This window comes from Opisthorchis viverrini (genome assembly GCF_000715545.1).
Source record: "Opisthorchis viverrini unplaced genomic scaffold opera_v5_53, whole genome shotgun sequence".
Taxonomy (NCBI): Eukaryota; Metazoa; Platyhelminthes; class Trematoda; order Opisthorchiida; family Opisthorchiidae; genus Opisthorchis; species Opisthorchis viverrini.
In genome coordinates, this window is record NW_008751710.1 from 1,587,640 (window position 1) to 1,605,433 (window position 17,794).

The following is a 17,794-nucleotide window of genomic DNA, read 5'->3' on the forward strand; positions in this document are numbered from 1 at the left end:
CTGAAATGTTTTGGTACCAGAGTTAGTACATGAGACTCGCGAATGACCGCTGCAAGCGCGAGCGAAATCAGAAGAGAGTCGAAGCACGTGACCACGCTTGTATTATGTGTAGTTGTACAAGTGCGCGTTTTTGTAGTTTTTCGTATTCAAACAAAAAACGATTATGCAATTGATGAAATTACGTAGTGTATAATGGAAGTAAAATAAAGGTACAAAACGCCACAGAATCATCTGTAGAACCGTCAGTGCCTTTTGTGCCGGTTTTTATGGTGCAACGAGTAGAAAGCCAGTTAATTAAATCCTTTTTAGTATCTATTCTCATGAGGTCTTCGGGTCCATTCTCATCATGCACAACAATGTCGTTAGCCGAGCCTCCTCCGAATGAATCCACGGATACTTTGCGTCATTCAGGAGACCCAATTGCTCAGGGAGAACACTTTCGTTTCCTCAAATGATGTCTGAATTCATGGCCTGTTTCAGTATTATTCGTTGACGAATTTCTGACAGTTCTGCATTTTACGAGAGGCCAGTTCACCATGTGTTTTCTGTAGCTATCTTCTTAAACAATAGTTGAGACTTCGCTTTTAGGATACGCTGGATTGGGTGCACTTCAGTCCGTTTGACTGAACGCTAGCTTATTGGGAAGAACACAACGTTAGCCTTGTAAATTCCCCTGACTATGGTTCCTTACGTTTCTTGCACCGCAGCTGGTGCCAGTTCAATCTTGCCAAGCTTGCTGAGAAGTCAGCATGGAGGAAAGTTCAGCTATGAGTGGTCACTACATCCCAGTGTAGCTTTAATTAACACTTGACGGTAACCAAATCCAGCAGGGATGGTTGTCGGCCTGCTGGTTGTCGAATGGGTGGGATAATATTCTTAGTCCAAGCGCTCTGCTTAACGACTTCGGTAGGTGCCGATGCAAAATATCCACTTGACCCGATACCTTAGAGCCCCATTCAGAAAGAAAATTACCTTCACGCATCTGGATTCGAACACACAGTGCATCACAAAAATGTGAAGGAGTGGTGCCGGTATCGACATTCATGATGAACAGGGCCGCGTATAAATATGAAGCAACCCTTCCTTCCCTCCAGGGTTTTGAATCCGCTCAGAAAGTGGGGTTGCTGTCCAAAGCAATTGTCAACTCAGAGGCATTTCTAAACCTGCCGTTATGAATGACTGTTCAAGATGGCTGTCCAAAGAGCCTCGTCTCTGCAGAGAACTCTATCTTAAATTCGTCAAGTAGCCTTCTGAGTGGGCGAAGTTCATGTGACCTATTTGATCGCGGTTGCTTTCCTCTCACCGTTCAGTTAACTTCAATTTTTTGGGGATTAGCGTGGCCAATCAGGATGCGTAGGAAGTTACACTATACTGTTCCTAGTCTTCGGATATCATGGTTATGAGTGTCAAATAAGCACGATATCGGACATCCGATTTTGATACAGTGGAGCTGGATGCTGACATTTTCGCGTTTTCAGTGTTTATGGGGACCTCCAGGCTGTCTTCAACGCCTAGAAAAATGTTTGTGGTTGAGCTGTTGGTGGAATTCACTGGTTGTCTCTACACAACTGACCCAATCCTGCTAATGTATTGTGAATTGGGTGTGGTGTTAATCACTGCGCCTTTATATCCAGCTATGAAACTGGGCTACAGTCATTCCCCCTAGGTTGAACGCTGTGTTCCCATAAGTCTAACCTCACCCTAGGCATCACCGTCGTTGGTAGACAAGGGGTCTGTGACGGTTGAGTAGAGAATACAGTCTGAAGTTGCGGCCGGAGAATGGGCATGCTTATGAAACCGGAAGATTTTATAACTGCCATCTCAAGTTCAGTATTGGTTGAGTTGCCCCCAAGCAGAACCCCTGGAACCAATTTGACCCAGTTTTTGCACATCTAGATGGCGGTCCTCGGAAATGCGCTTGATTTTTGGAAGGCGTTTTGATTATTGGCTGCCCACTCCAAGGTCATCTGTATGGAGTTTCAAGAGGAAGGTGTTTTTGGAAACCCTAATTCTCGTTCGCCTGACTTTCCACGTGTCCCTCCTGCACGAAGCCACTGATATTGACGCTTTGTCACGCCGCAAGCAGGGAGTGAATGTGCCATTTATATGGCGCCAATATCCTGAAGGACAACCTTCTGATGATCGCTCTAAACTCCCTCATGCGTCTGTCTACTAGAGATGTCGTGGTGGTCTTGACTGTCGCATTAGAGAGCCGGATCACCTTCTTCACGGTCGAAGAACACGGAAGAGAGTGTACTGGGTATTCAAAAATGGAGGAATGTTCGTTACCAACTTTCGTCCATGCCCCCATTCTTTGTTTTTTTTTCGGCTTCAATACTAGAAGCTGTCTCTTTTGTGAAACGAATAGCTTCTTTGAGGTTGAGGCAGCAGACACAGACAAAGGGGTCAGGAGGTTGGATGGTCCGCTCACCTAGTAATCCTTCAAACCCCAACATTTAAAATGCCACCAGGCCTGGTAAGCGCGACATTGCATTCCGCGTCTTTCATTCGATGGACATCCATTTCGGTTGCATTGTAGTCCCCGGACAGCTGTAACAAAGCGCAACAAGTAATATTATGGCTTCTTCTCATGAGCAACTGGGTGCACCAGAAAAACGTGATGAAGTACGGCCGCGATTTTTACGCACAACTTATTGGAGTTAAAAATTCAACAAAGTGACACGTGATAACCCTGTAGATGGATTAAACAGTGAAATAATTCATCCGCAAGTTTGAACGGGAAAAACATAAGTAATTTTGAAATACTGAAGCACACGATCGATAAGTATGCCACTTGGAGAAGTTGCAATCGGACGGTAACGAATGTGACGGGTGATTCGGGTTGTGCGTCAGAAGGGCAACCGGTTCACCGGGTAAACTTAAAGTTGTACAGTATGCTAGTTCGGCCGGTGAACAATGAAAATCCTCCTTAACAGTGAGGCAAATATCAAAGAAAATGAGGGACAAAGAAGAGGACCATGAAGATGGGTTCATTGTGGCAGTCGATACAACTTTGAGATAGCGATGGAAACGTTCCACCAGGCCGTTATAACAGGGATAATGCGCGGTAGTCGAAATGTGATGGAAACCGAATAGTGTAGAAAGCTCACGAAAGAAATTACACTGAAATTGTGAGCCGCTAGCGGTAGTGATGGTGGAATGTATTCCAAAGTTACCCAATGCTGCAAGTATTCAAAATGGCCAACGGGTAAAACGATCAGTCATTGTGAGGATATGAGTGAAAACGTTTGATGGGGAAAGGGAACCAACGCTACCAGGATGAACGTGTGTGAATCAAGTATCTGGAACCGCAAATGAACCTAAAGGTGAGTTCGTATGCCGGGTTACTTAACTGCGTTGACAGGCGATGCACTGTTTGGCCCAGGAAGTTAGATTCTTATTCATGTAGGGCCACACAAAGCACGCATCAATCGACTTCCTTGTTGTTTTGATTCTTCGATGAGAAAATCCATGAAAAAGGCCGAAAACAACTCTTCGAAAGGGTTTGGGGACGATTGGCCGGTAGACATATCAAAAAAATGGCTCCAGACCGGAGAGGTGAGGGAATTGTGGAGACTTGAAATGAAAGGAAGGATAGAATCAGTGAAAAATTAGGATCATCATTACCGCAAGGTGTATTCCGGGCGAGCCACATGATGGATTCCAAACCGGCTGTGCGAAGTGTCTCTGACCAGAAATATGTGTTTGTTATGTGATGCTTACATGCTTCTTGATAGCTTTTTAATATGGGACTAGCAAAGTATGACATCACAGCCAAACACTAGTCTCGCCGGCCACATTTGTGGCGTCAGTTTGTCCATCAAATAAGTCCTCGCTATACACTGTTTGCCCATTTTCTCTCTGAACAAGTGGAAGAGTTTATGCACCGGGAAAACTGTTCGCCTTCCGCGAAAGCATACATAACCAGCCGACCCGTACCCATCACATGAGTGATTGGGGAGGTGTACATCTTATGTCTACAGTAAAAAATGTTTGACAGCAAGACTCACCAAAACCGGTTCGTCGCGTTAGGATTGACGGCATCCGGGAAGCATCGGAACAATGCCATCTGTTACCATGTGGCGAAGCATATATGGCTGTAGTGAAGTTCTTCAGAATCCAACATAAGCACACATCTGGAATTGGGAAGGACTCGCTAGGGCCAAGGGCATATAATCTGCTACCATAAAACACAACTACCCGTCAATTACTCAACAGAGATGGCCGAAACTTACGACGGTGGTTGATTAGTAAAGACCCTGCCGAGATCATCGGACACAAACTGCCGCACATCACACGAGGGTATTAAGTAGTTTAGCAGGGCTTTGCAGTTGCCAACTTCTTCTTCTGTTAGATGCCAATTCACCAGAAGTCGCTTGCCAAAAAATTTCCTTAGCTAGTAATTGTGTTCCCAATAATAGGAGGTCACCAAAAGAAGGTTCCTGCGCCCCCTTAGACAACAGCACACTGGGAGCCGGTCCTGTTTGTGCTGTTTGCATTGCACAAAGTTGCTCAACTAACTGGCTCCTTTGTAGCTCTTAACTTTTCGTTGGTTTTGCTCTGTAACACAAAACAGTTCTGGTGCTTTGAATACATGCCGCATGCACGAATACACCATAGATATTCCACGTGCATTCTCTTGACGCTTTCTAAAATGTTGTAAAGGATTAAAAGCCGGATGGAAGCAGATTTCTCAACAAATTTAGCTGGGGCCATATTTGAAACGATGGCACTGCAACTTAAAAACTGAAGTGCGTTAAATATCAAAACAGGAGATAATGTTAAGTGAAACGAATTCCAAAAGCTAAGGCAGAGTACAATTATTTTGGCGTCACCATACGCACAGCAAAATACTGCACTTATAAGTAATAGCTTCTATTCCGCAGATCAGGATTATGTAGAAAGGGGCACCTGCCGGCTGAGAAGAGCCGAATGGATGTGACTGATATTGAACGTGTATAGTGAGCTGGCATGGACTCCGTCGATCATTAAATGCACCTGAAAGCTCTTTTCTGTAGACTATTGACACCTTCGAGGAACCTAATACTCATCCGTGCCCCGTTTGAACACATTTTGAGCAACAGGATTTTCGTCACTGAACAAACTAGCACACAGCGAAGAACAGTGAAGAGGTCTTCAAGCTCAGATAGCAAAATTTTACGAGACAATAGTTTCTAATTTTTGATAAACGTTGAGTGGAATAATCTTGATTTGGCGGTTGTTCATGCTGAACTTAACACGCAGGTCAAAGTGCTTTTGGATGCTTTATCATGTGAATCATCGTGCAAGCATATTCACTACCCACCTCAGAGATATTGAAAAGCGGTCCTGCGCAATTTTGACCCTTACGCATTCCAGGTGTATCGAAGACTCTGAAAAAAGGCATCCCAATATTAACATAACGAAATCAACTTATCGAAGGCTACCACATTCTACGGTGGCCACTTCATAGTGTGTTCAACATTGCCGTAGAGGCAATGTACCCAGCCCCATCGTGAGCGGCTAATTCGAATGTTAACTAAGTGTAACCCTCAAGAAATACTTGACTTGTGTTGGATGCATGAAGTTTCAATAGCAAACGAACTGTCTGGAGCTGGTGAGTCACATGGTAGGGTCATAAATAGTGGAGCCCTTGCGGTCGAATTCCCAAACGTATCAAAGCAAGCGAACATGAACACGTAATCATACGACACAGCACGTTGTGAACTTAACCATCGCCCTCCGGGATTTCCTATCGGCCGCAGTGATACGATATATGCATCTCAATTTCCCGCATGGGCCACTCGGCGTTCCGGGACACACATTGTATGGTGCGCTCCAGTATGCCTGAGTGATGCACTTGGATTTTAAGCTGACCAGTAGCGTTCCTCGGACGGTTCTTGATCACATTACCAAAGTGAGCCACCCTGGATTATGCATATACTACATATGCTCGGGCAATGTACAACCAGTCGGTCGTAAGAAAGCGACTAATTACAGTTGTATGCGGCGCAATATTTGCATATTTTGCATGAATCTGTGTCCTCGTACGGTTCATCGTTGCTCGTGATTAAGCTGAACAGTTTATGCATAGGGGCAAACTGTTCGCTCTCCACGAAGGCATACGGCGTCCATGGCGTCCGTTATCAGGAAAGTATTAGGCTTGTATTTACATGCGTGATATGGGGCGCTGTATACAGTCAACAATTGCTTGTCCCGGGCAATCCGTCGACATTAAATACATCTGTAAAACGTTTAAACAGCGCTGTCTAACGCCATCTAGAGAACCACATGGCTATATATATGGCTATACCTGGCTGCACCGGGCTTCTTTCCACCGCGGCGCAAGCACGCGTTTGACCTCCAGGAGTCTTACCAGGACCGGGAGCACATGAGTTGACACAATAAAACCAAACTATGCAGCACCTACTCGACAGAGTTGGTCGACACATCTAGGTTAGTTGTATATGTCCTGAGTGTTAAGGATGCTGTTGAATTCACCGGTCGAGAAACTGCGACGCTTCACACGACAACGCCCCACACTTCAGCAGAGCCCCGCAACGGCCCAGTGGCCGTTTATATACCGGAAGGCAAACGTACAGGGTTTAGAAAATCTTGAAGTTGTGCTCAAGATAATAAGGGGCGACTGCGGGATATTTACCGTTCCTCTTTAAACAAAACCGCACTGGACAACCAGTGCTTCGCGTACTGCTTTTTCAATAGAAATCACGCCGAGCTTACTAGCTCCTTCGGATTCCTCGACTTTCCGTTTGTCTTGAAGAGTGCCTGCTCCATTTACAGTACACAAAAGCAAAATGACGCTGGTGCTTCCATTATTGGATGAACACACAAGTACCACATAACCATTTTTCACGTCATCATTTGACGCCATCTCAAATGTCGTGAAAGGTGGAAAGGATATACCCCCCAGTTTCCCAACACACGTGTGTGAAACCACTTCTGAAGCCATAGCACAGCAATAGTCCCCATTATCCGCTAAATGCTGTCAGCTGAGAAATCTTTACGAAGGGATTTAAACCTCCCATGCCGAAATGTTGCACCTTGTTGTGTATGTTCTCAAACCAAAAACAGTTGCAGCATACCCTCATGTTTTTGCAGCTCACCAAATTTCATTGTACACTTGGGCGACCGTCACTCTGGTTGAAACGTCCTGTAAGATAATTTCCTAGCATCGCTGAAACCCGGGATGCCTGAATGGGGCTCATAAGTTTGGACTGGTACTCTCGTTTCAATTGCCCGATCGCTTTAGTCCATCAGTGACACGTCATAAATTTCGAAAATTCAATTCCATTGTGCGAATACTGAGCTCCCAATGCGAGTTCAAAGCCGAGTGTACCTGAAAAAGTTAGAGAGGAGGTTAATTAATACAAATAGCAGAAAAATGATGACAAATTGAAATGCTTTTGGCCGAGCAACTAAATGCAACATTTCGGTGTAAAAATGTTTATTCCAGTTGCAGAGGCTTTACAGAAAAACGCATTGTGCATCCAAGGCATCGCACCAGAAGTGCTCCGACGAAGGCCTCGATCCTGTGTGTTTGCATGAGTCCGTTACATCATATCCACAATCCCCGAGTTGTCAACTGTCCTGTCTCCACAGACGAGTCCAGTTGTCGGGACCACTAGTCATAAAATGGCTGCGAACATAGAGAAGCTCCGTGCAGACGACCATTCCTCGCATCTTCAACTGCCTGCTTCACTTTGGGACGGCGCCCTAATAGGGTGAGCGTATCGGCCAATGAGAATGCTGTATTGATAGATGCATTCGTTCGTGTAGTTGCGCTGAACGCTACGCATACAGCGCTTCCCATTTTGGGTGTTTTTGTACCATAAATTGGGTGGAAGTAACGTGGGTCAGTGAGTTCCCGAAAAGAAGGGTTCAAGGTAATTTTCGTAAGTCAGGAAATAGGAGGGAACATGCATATCATTGGCGTGCGCTCGAAAGTCAGCCAAAACAGGCGCTGTATTGCTATTTGTGACATGCCATCTTGTCGGCTCTGGTCTTTTAAAGCTTCCACCCCCCTAGAAAACTGCAGCATCCCAGCCCTGAAACGTAACGGTGCAGTTGTCTGTACCAAAACTATGAGCTTGCATAGCGGGTGAGGGCGTTGTGTTTCGAAGTTTTATCATGAGATCCACAGTGACATCTGAAGAGTTATTTACCTGGCTTGTCAGTCGACCTAAAAGTTTCCAATGTGTTCCTAAGTGATCGGAACCATAGGAATGGTGGAGGGGTTCTTTTTAAACTTGAGGAGTCCTACGCGACTCTTCTGATCCTGACAAATTACGTCATTGCTTGTTGCGGGTTGACATGGTTCCGCATCGGATAAGACAGTGTAGAAACCATCTAGCAAGCTCCCGCCTCCATTGACTGGAAAAATGGAACGCCTCATATATGAGAGGCACTGTCTTTCTAGGTTTTGGTTCCACCTTCATTGAGTAGTCTACGAACAACGCCCCAGTCGGAGCTAATCCGCAACTACATGGAGTATACGCAACCTCAGACTGTCGTCATATGCAGCAGGTTGGCAGACCAACTGCAAAATTTTATTAGTTCTGATCCAGTACCCTCGCCGAGAGAACCCGACGTCCATGGTTGTATGGCTCTTACGCTTGTGGTTGTTGTTTACACACGTTGATAGCGTTTAGCTGGATCCTCCCCTTTGCAGCCGAACATGGGGGATTTCTTTCAGTGAAACAAAAGCAGCTGCCCACTCTACCGGATGGATCAAAAACCGGTAATGTGGGCAGTCTGTGACAGCATGCGGGAGTTAATATTATGTTATCCAGGCTTTCATGTAGCCACGGAGGCGTGGCGATTATCCAAAGGAGCACGACAGCAAAAACGTATAATCGTCCGCAGCCACTAAGCCCTCATGAATCGCCTGAGCTTGGTGAAGTCCCTAAAAACGTCGTTCACTTGTGACACCCTTTAGTTGCCTAGCTGTCCTGTCAGCCGAAAGAGGCGCGAGGGCTGGAATACTGTGAAGTTGCTCAACTTTAGACAGGGGAAGTTGTGATGAAGAGGTCGGTTCGATCCACGGACTTCCCGGTTAATAAATTTTCGCTCTTACCAATGTCACCTATTCACGAAGCTATTCGCATTCTTTCCTGAAGAGGAATGACTCCCAACCCGATGAAAGTCCGCGGCCACCAGTCAGGTGTTAGGGCCTGACAGCAATCAAATTCCCAGAAACTACTCCCGGTTGGTCAAACTTGCTCTCAAGAGCATTATGAGAGTCACGTCGGGAGGTGCAGTGTTCTTTGACATATGTTAGTTCGCTTCATCGTCGTTAGCATGAATTGCACCGAAGCCATTCCAGTCTACCTGACCGGTTGGCAGTCAGAGAACGATGGATCGAAACAAAGGTGTCTGGAGAGGATGTAGGTTGACTTCAACAAGACCTTCAGAAACAGCAACATTTCGACGACTTGTGCTCCACTGCCGTACAGCCATAAAGTTTATTCAGTTTAAAGCCATAAGGTGAAAAAAGGAAAGGAGTTGATAAGGGAGAGGAATTAGTGCCAGCCTACCGCAAGGATTCTGAGGTCTGTACACCTCCGAGCGCTCAGTCAACAACCCGAAGAAAAACTGGTTACACGGTCACCGACCTCGATTAGTCTCCGTTTCTCGCAACACCTACGGTCGACTGCCGCAGGGGTAACGGGCACTGCGTCCTAAAAGTGTGGATGCACCAGCAGCACCTAAACTCTTCATAATGCCCCACACCCTTCCGCCAAGCCACACGTCTGTCTCGCAGTTTGCGACATTTTGAATGAGGCACGGAGAAAAATATTTATTTTGGTGGGTGATGTTTCGGCGTGCCTGGCACTTGGCTAAGCCACCGAAAAGTTGCTCTTGAAGCTATCTGCGTGTAGGAGGCAAAAGATGAAATCACTTCCTGAATTAGGGAGGTGTAATGGAGCTGGGACGGCGCTTACCAACCTCCGAAATTTATTATGCCGACCTGATATAAGCTGTGCTTTCAAGTACAGAGTGTGTAATGCTGCGGTTCGATCTGTTCTACTTTATCAGCCAGAAACGTGGCTACTGCGTATGGATGACCTTCAGAGAATCTCTGTGTTCGGCTGTTGGTGCCTCCGAAGTGTTGCGCAGGTTTGGAGGAAACCAGGTCAGCGATGTTGAGGCTTTTGTGTAGTCCACTCTTCTCCAATAAATCAGCTGGTCACACTCTATAGACTAGGCTGGTTAGGCTATGTACTTCGTGTGCCAAAGGACCGTGTTCCTGGTAGAACCCTCTTCGCCCAGCCCGGATCCGATGGAGAGGCGGTCGATTTATGATTTGTTAACGAAGCATGAAGGCGATTTCAAGTTAATCCATTTACGTTGGCAGTTGCCGTTTCCATACATAGGAACCTTGTGGTGAGACAAGCCAATGGTTAATGACCCTGACAGATATGGTTGTGTCACAGCCTATATCGGACCTTCGTTAGGCGTCTAGTGAGCCGGTTCTGATAGTTTCGTTTGGCTTCTGAGTCTACTAGCTCCTCATTAGCTAAGCCAGGTGTGCGGGTTTTATGTAGACCTGAAAAGCGCAATGAAGAGCAGCAGCGTACAGTTGCATGGTCCGAGTCCATGCTGGTACTCCAAAAGGACCGGCAGGCAGTGATCGACCCTCGCCACCGGCTACTGACGGCGATATGGTCGGTTTTGGATTTAAGACTGGTCCGTTGGTGGACACCACGCTGTCAAACGATTTCTGCTGTTCCGGAAATGGGGCATGAATTTACTTACCGGAAGGTCTGTGGTTGGAACCCGACCTCTGCCTCTCGACTTCCCCTAGGTTTGGGCGACCTCGCAGTATCCCAGCCCTTGTACCCCCTTTGTGTGGCACGGAAGCTAGGCACCAAAAGCGTGCTACAGCTGAACGATTTTTTGCCTACTACAGAGAAAATCACTGCGCGCCGTTATATCACCCACTAGACACCCAGTCTGAGGGGGGCGTGACTGTCTGGCCCCAACAAACCATGGCGTATTTGTAGTTTGTATTCGTATTTTCGGACCGCACTGGATGAACCCTTCTTCGGCTACAACCAGTCACGCACCGGGGTGTGGTCAGACCTTAGGACTGCCTTTTATTTACTCCTTCCCTCCAACGAAAGGGCAACTATGGGCCCCTACCAAGTAGCAGACATTACTGTTTCAGCTGATGGGCGCGCGTAGGTCACCTTCGATCCCCATGCGCCTGCAGATTGACCACTGCATTGGCATCTACCCGAAACTACCAGTACGCTTGGCTGCGAAAAGGTAGATGAACAGACAAAACGAAAGCAAGAAGCCGGCGGTCCAAGTCAGGAGATTTCAATGGCGAGCCACATGAAGTTCGAACGGTGGCACCCACCCAGCCGACAGTGAGGGCTTTCTACCACCAATATATATGCAAGGCTCTGACCATCGCTTGCTTACGTAAGCTGTATTGTTGGATAAGACGTCCTCTAAGTTACTGACACGCGTTCCATCTGGTTTTCGTGACTATCTTCCGTCTTCCGAGGACACTAACAATGCGACGAATGTATCTAATCCGGTCAGACTTAAAATAGCACCCTAATGTCTCAGACCGCTTTACATCCTTCCCTATCCAGTGGTGAATAAAATGCCACCTCGGATTTTCAAATGAAGTGCACGTTGTTTCGAAAATTTCCTTCGTTCGACCACTGTTGTGTAAATTCCCGCATAAAGACATCATATACTTACCTTATTGTTGATGATATTTAAAATCCAGAGGATTTTCCCAATTACCTGCAGACATTAGGTTATATTACACTTTTTACTCTTTTCGGTATTCACTTTCAGCTGCTTGTTGGTGCCAATTTGTTGCTGTGCACTTCAGTGGACTTTCTTATTCGTCGTACCGAAACCCTTGTCTCCCCTCTGATGCTGAGAGGAAAGTCTAAATGGTATATTTCAGTTTGTCCACATCACTCATCCTTTATCACAGGCGGATACAGATGTCCGTATTCTACGGGATGTGGAAACCTGTGTAGATGACTCGCCGCCGGTTTGCTTGGTTCCGCTGGTGCACAACAAACTAGTCTCTCAAGTAAATATCATCCACGAATTTATAATTCATTTCTCGTCGTACTGGTCGTACCCAATTTTTCTATTATATAAGGTTTCCTTGTTTTATTACCGTGAATTTTCATGTTTTCACCACTGTCAATCTTAGTCTTTTGTGAGGAGTCTTACCTGTACTTCAGCCTATATCAATTTCTTATCAGTGGTTAAGATGTCGATTTATGGACCGGAAGGTCCGTGGATCGAACCCAACTTCAGCATCTCGGCTGCTCCTGTCTAGGCTTGGCAACCTTGCAGTATCCGAGCCCTTGTGCTGCCTTCCGTTGACATGGCAGCTATGCACCACAAGGGTGCTACGGCTGGACGATTTTTTCTCCTTATCAACCAGACAACCTCACACACTTCGTGATGGTATCTGGCATGTTGTGACAGCACTGTCAAACCGCCACCAGTGTACTCCAAACTCCATTGCTTTAAATTAGCACTAAAAGAGAGTCATTCAGCCGGGCGGAGTGAAGTCCTCCTTTGGTCCCTTTAGTATAACCACAACCGAATGCCTTATGATCGTAGTTTTACGACCTACCGGTTTACCCTCTGTACCGTCAAATGAACTTAAATCGTCTATGGGCTTCAACAGACACTCATGGGCAGCCCTCATTTAACTCAGCTTACTGTCCTCATAGAGATATGCGCCGCAGCACTATGACTCGACAGCACCAGACCATGGCTAAGAGTCTAATGCTCTTTTATCCTCAACGACATCATCTCCATTATCGGGACCAAACGCATCACTTATGCAGTAATAACTTTCAATCTTAAAACCTGAGAAGGATACAGAACCATGAAGGTAGTGGGGTTGATAAATTCGTGCCCCATAGAGTTAAACCTGTTACTACAAGCAGCAGAAATTTTCCGGACGTTCGTGAATGAGCGATTATCGCGCAGCATAGTATTGTCCTACTCTTCGGCCTTTTATGTTTTCATACGTAGTATTCGTGGGACTGAAGCTAAATCAGCCTCTGTCTGGTACATTCAGCAGCGAACTGCTACCTACCTCTATTTGGTTCTGATGCGTCCATCATCACGGCTATGTGAATTCACATTGCTCTACAAGTTAGACTGCCTTGCTAACTGCATACCTCATATTGTTGCCATCGAAAGCACTGAAGAACGAACGGAGTCCTAGTTTATTCGTCGCCCTGAAGTAGGGTTGCACCCCTATCGAGAAGATATTTCCTGGCTCAAAATGTAATCGAAAATAGACTCTGCAAAGCAGTTTCTAGCCAGCAGTTCACCAAGGAACCGCCTTGGAAACGAAGACTGCTCGAAGAAAGATCACTAAAGTTGATGAAGGAGCGTAACTGAATAAGTTGTCGAATCCAGTGAAGCGGCATAACTATTCGATCGACAAGGATAACTTTCTACGAGGAAGGATTGCTCCTCAGTATGGTTCTCGAAGGTTTTATTCCGGATACGTTTGGTGATTGGGTAGTCCAAATAAGGGGACATTCTTCCTCTGAAAATTTGGAGGGTTGATAGCTATTCAAATAACCTCAAGTGGACCAATTATCATCGCAACTATCTGAGTTTGGTTGTCTTCCCATCCAGAAGTTTACTTAAAAACGAACATTTCCTTTCTAATGAACACCAGCCCCATATTATGAACACATTATAAGCGTTGGACTCTTCTGTTTCGGCAGTCAATATCCCCCAAATGAATGTCCGGTGGTTCCTAGGAATAAATAACCGATCGATGTCTACCTTCTTGTTCCAAAGACGTCAGTCGTTGGAACCGAGATAGTCGGGTTTTCAAAAGGGTCGTCGGGTTGCCAGGTACGGCTTAGCCGCTTGATCGTTAGTTTCTAATCTAAGGAAGTAGCCATTCCAGGATTGAATCAGAACAACTAATCTCTTGCAAAGCACTTGTCCCCATCAGGTCGATTAGTTGCTCTAGCCATAATAGATATCATGATGTATGCAAGGATTAAGCACTCCCTTTAAGTATCCATCTTTCCATCCTCTTTTTATTCCTATGTAGGATAGGTTGCATTACAGCCTTGAGGTTATAGATCCCGATGCTATAGCATTCCAGAACAGATAGGCACGTCCTAGGCCAGCCATGAATCGCCGGTAACTTGTCGCTGCAGTTTAGGGAAGCAAAGAATGCCCTTAAGTTCTGAATGCTTAGTGAGGTGGCTCCACTATAGCTCTTGGAATATGATTTACAGAACGTTCAATTATCTGGTTATCTGGAAGCGAACTTGACGTCGTGGTTTGATTCCGTTTTTTTTTCAGTCAGCCCGCCTTGTAGCCGTCCACGGATGTCGATGTCGTGGATGGTATTTGTTTACTGGAGCACTGACAAATTACACCGTTGTCTCAGTCGTTTTTGCTATTTCGACGACTGTTTCGATGGAATCAATGTGTCCATAGGGGATTGTGTGTTATTTTTACTCGACCCGGACTGTTTTTGGATGAATCAAACTGTGGCAGCTATAACCGTTGTGTAGCATGTATGTGGTTTACAGCTGAAGCTGACAACGATGGTAATGGCACGATCTAGACCACCCAATGAAATTACGGAAAAACCGAGTGGATGAAAACTAGTCCCCACTGGTGAAACAGCCTCTAAGCCTGTTAGACATGACGAATATTTTGTTAGTTTTCTGATTTTACCGTAACCACAGGTTTTCAGAGTTTGGTAGAATGAAAGTTTTCTCTGTTGGCAAAAAGTCATTGTGTCACGAAATGCAACAAAGAGAATAGTTGTTTTCTTTACCGGAGCTTGTCTTAAGGAGTTTTTATTACCAATGACCTTCGTATGGAAACATTCTGCAGGCACCATTACTGTAACATAGTTGAGTTGAAACGGACCCGCTGTGAAGAATTTTCTATTTATTCCTGTTATCAATTGCCGTTGCTCATTCGACACACTATTCTGCTTTTCTTCTCTCCGTTTGTCGATGAGACGGTTGCAACAAAAGTATCATGCTTGGCGAACAGCTCAGTCGCTTACAGAATAACCTGAGTTAGCAACATTCTTTCCTTGGTCACATGTAAATGAACTCAGCTCCTCGATTCACTCAGCAGCTCAAGTTGTGGAGAAGGAATTTGGGCTGATGGATAATTTGTCTTCCTGATGATCTGGGTAGGCTAGGAAATAACCAAATGGATCGTGTCGTCCTGGCAAACCTATCAGTTCAAAATCAACTGCAGTTTTGTGCCTAAGACGCTCCCGTCAGCTAAAATCGTTTTTATCTCAGGTCTCCATGCGTTTGCTCCTAATAGGGCACGTTTCCCTATAAAATTTTGACCTTGAGCTTCACATCCTGTTCCAGTCTTCTATTCTACTCTTTTTCGTTGCATGTGGGCAACCTCTTGCCGTAGAGTTATAACTCTACGCATGTGGCACTGGGCTGTTTTATGTCAGAGCTCTGGCCTCATCCACAATTCCCCGAGTTAAATTGTCGTGCCATTTGGTGAAAAGTGGAAGTCAGGAAGCAAGTCGACAGACATCATCATCATCAGTTGTAAGGATCGCTTAATTGTACAGTGGTGTGGCTGCCACGGTATCGTTAACCGATGATTTGGGGAGGTGAGCTAGATGGCTATGCATTGGAGGCTGCAGCTGATATACTTGATCCGTAGATACAGGGTTGTCAGTGAACATTCAGTTTGGGAGATTGGGAGGGAAGTTATCCATTGAAGGCGATAGCTTGGATACACGACTACACCATGTTTGACAATGCCTCTAGCCATTAATATATCGCGTCTCGGGGTCCCCATCCAGGGAGACGGCAATGACCAGCACAGCTGAGTTTGCTGGCTTTCATTGTTTGACCACTCTTTATGCGATTGTGCGACAACAAGCCTTCGAGGAAGTCGGTTGGCTAGCATGAGGAGAACGCTAACAAACCAGCGTAACTTATGAAATGTGGGCGAGTTAGTTCTTCCAAAAACCACTCCATGTACTTCAGCATTACTGAGCCGCTGTTCCCGCCAGACGCAGGCTTCGAAGGCATCGATGGTCAATCTCTGATGGTCTTTTGATGTCTTCAACGAGCATCGGCCGGTTTCTGACCCGTGTGCTGCGACGCACGCAGCATTGCGGACTCTACCCTTGACAAGTAAGCTGATATCACGCCTACGCCACAAGGGTTACAGGTTCACGAAAACTTCTCCAGCTTCCCCATTTCGGATAGAAATATCATCTCTCGCGAGATCAACAGGACTGATACGGCTGCCCAGGTAGGCAAATTTATCTATTATCTCAATCGTCTCATCTATAAACATGAGGCTATGGTTCACCAACAACATGACATCATTCTTCAACGCCGATGCTCCGCTGACGTATTGTATGTGGGCTGGGATACTGCCAGGGCACCCATACCTGGACCGGAGAGGCTAGGGTTCGAGCCTACTCAGCTTTGGGACAGCCCTTGACACTTTCTAAATGTGAAGTGCATGCCAAACCATGAGGCAGAATTGGTTAGATTTTTCAATGTTGTTTGCCTTACGACGACTTCAGATCCAATACGAGCTGTGTCGTCTGCGTACTCAATATCTATGTGCAAATGCCCCGGTAGCAGTTAGACCCTACATGCACTAGAGGTCGGTAGTGAGTCTTCCATACTGGCATCAATGACGAAGTTGGAGGAGAAAGGTTAAAGAGGAAGGCTTGCCTGACTCCACTTGATGTGGTAATCTCACTGGAGGAATTTCCGTAGATCTTCATACTTTCGTGGGGGTTGGCGTACACCGCCTTAAGGGGGGTCAAGAATTTTGGGGGATACCTCTGCTTCACAGACACTGCCATATTGCCTGATGATTCCCAGAGTCAGGCAAATTTCAAATAAGGGAAAACAACCACTGTTGCTCGGTAGAAATCGTGTCACTGTTCCATAATCTCTTGGAGAATGAGAATGTGATCGATACATCCTCTTTCAAGACGGAACCCAGCTTGGTTTTCACAACTCTGTGTCATCCTGTGTTCCGCCAACTTTTGAAAGAAAAGACCAGAGGGCACCTTCGATGCCACAGCTAGCAGGCTGATGCCACGGTGGTTTATTATACAGCGTCCGCCTAGCCTTTTTGCCCCATTCTGCAGGCACCTTTCTTTGTTCCATATAGCACCAATAATCTTTGTTAGATAGATCGTCAGCGATTCTCAGCCTTCTTTCAACGGGGTTGGATGTAGATCATTCAGTCGTGGTGGTTGCTCACGTTTCAGTACGGCTATGTCATACTTTGTTCCCTTGCATCAAACACGGCTAGGCGTTTAAACAACATTCAGTGGTCTTATGGCCGAATCGGAGAAGTCGGACATACTATAGTGAACGCCGCTGGCATAGCCCCTTTAGCATTTTGCCATGCTTCATCCACATGCTTCCTACCAACGCAGTATTGGTTTACTCTAGAGAATTGTTGAGTCAGCTCAGGTCCATGCTGTTGAGCTATGGTAGTTCTTCGGAGGTGGTCGATTGGCATGCTTCTTGCTGACTTGCGTGGGAAGCCACTTGTCAGGCATGCACGCACCATGGCGTGATCGGAATCAAGGTGCACTCCTGAAGAAATTGCATTCTTGAATTGTAGCTATCCACCGGTGGCCAATGCCCACATTTTCCAACTGAGTCCACCGTTGATTTGCATTTCGTCAGCGCCAGGTTATGTGATGGGGACGTTAATGCCGAAAGTTCGTACTGGCCAGAAACAGTTTTGATGAGCACACAACTGGGGGAGTCGCTCTCCGTTGTCTGTT

At 46.0% G+C, this 17,794-nt stretch overlaps 1 protein-coding gene across 1 annotated transcript in view; it reads left to right on the forward strand.

The window, feature by feature from the left end:
- Nucleotides 1–11,813: 11,813 nt before the first annotated feature.
- T265_03695 (hypothetical protein) overlaps nt 11,814–17,794 on the forward strand; it is a gene marked incomplete at both ends in the record, with an annotated part of 34,512 nt that continues 28,531 nt past the window's right edge. The window contains one exon of the mRNA XM_009168237.1: nt 11,814–12,061. The remainder of the gene's footprint in view (nt 12,062–17,794) is intronic.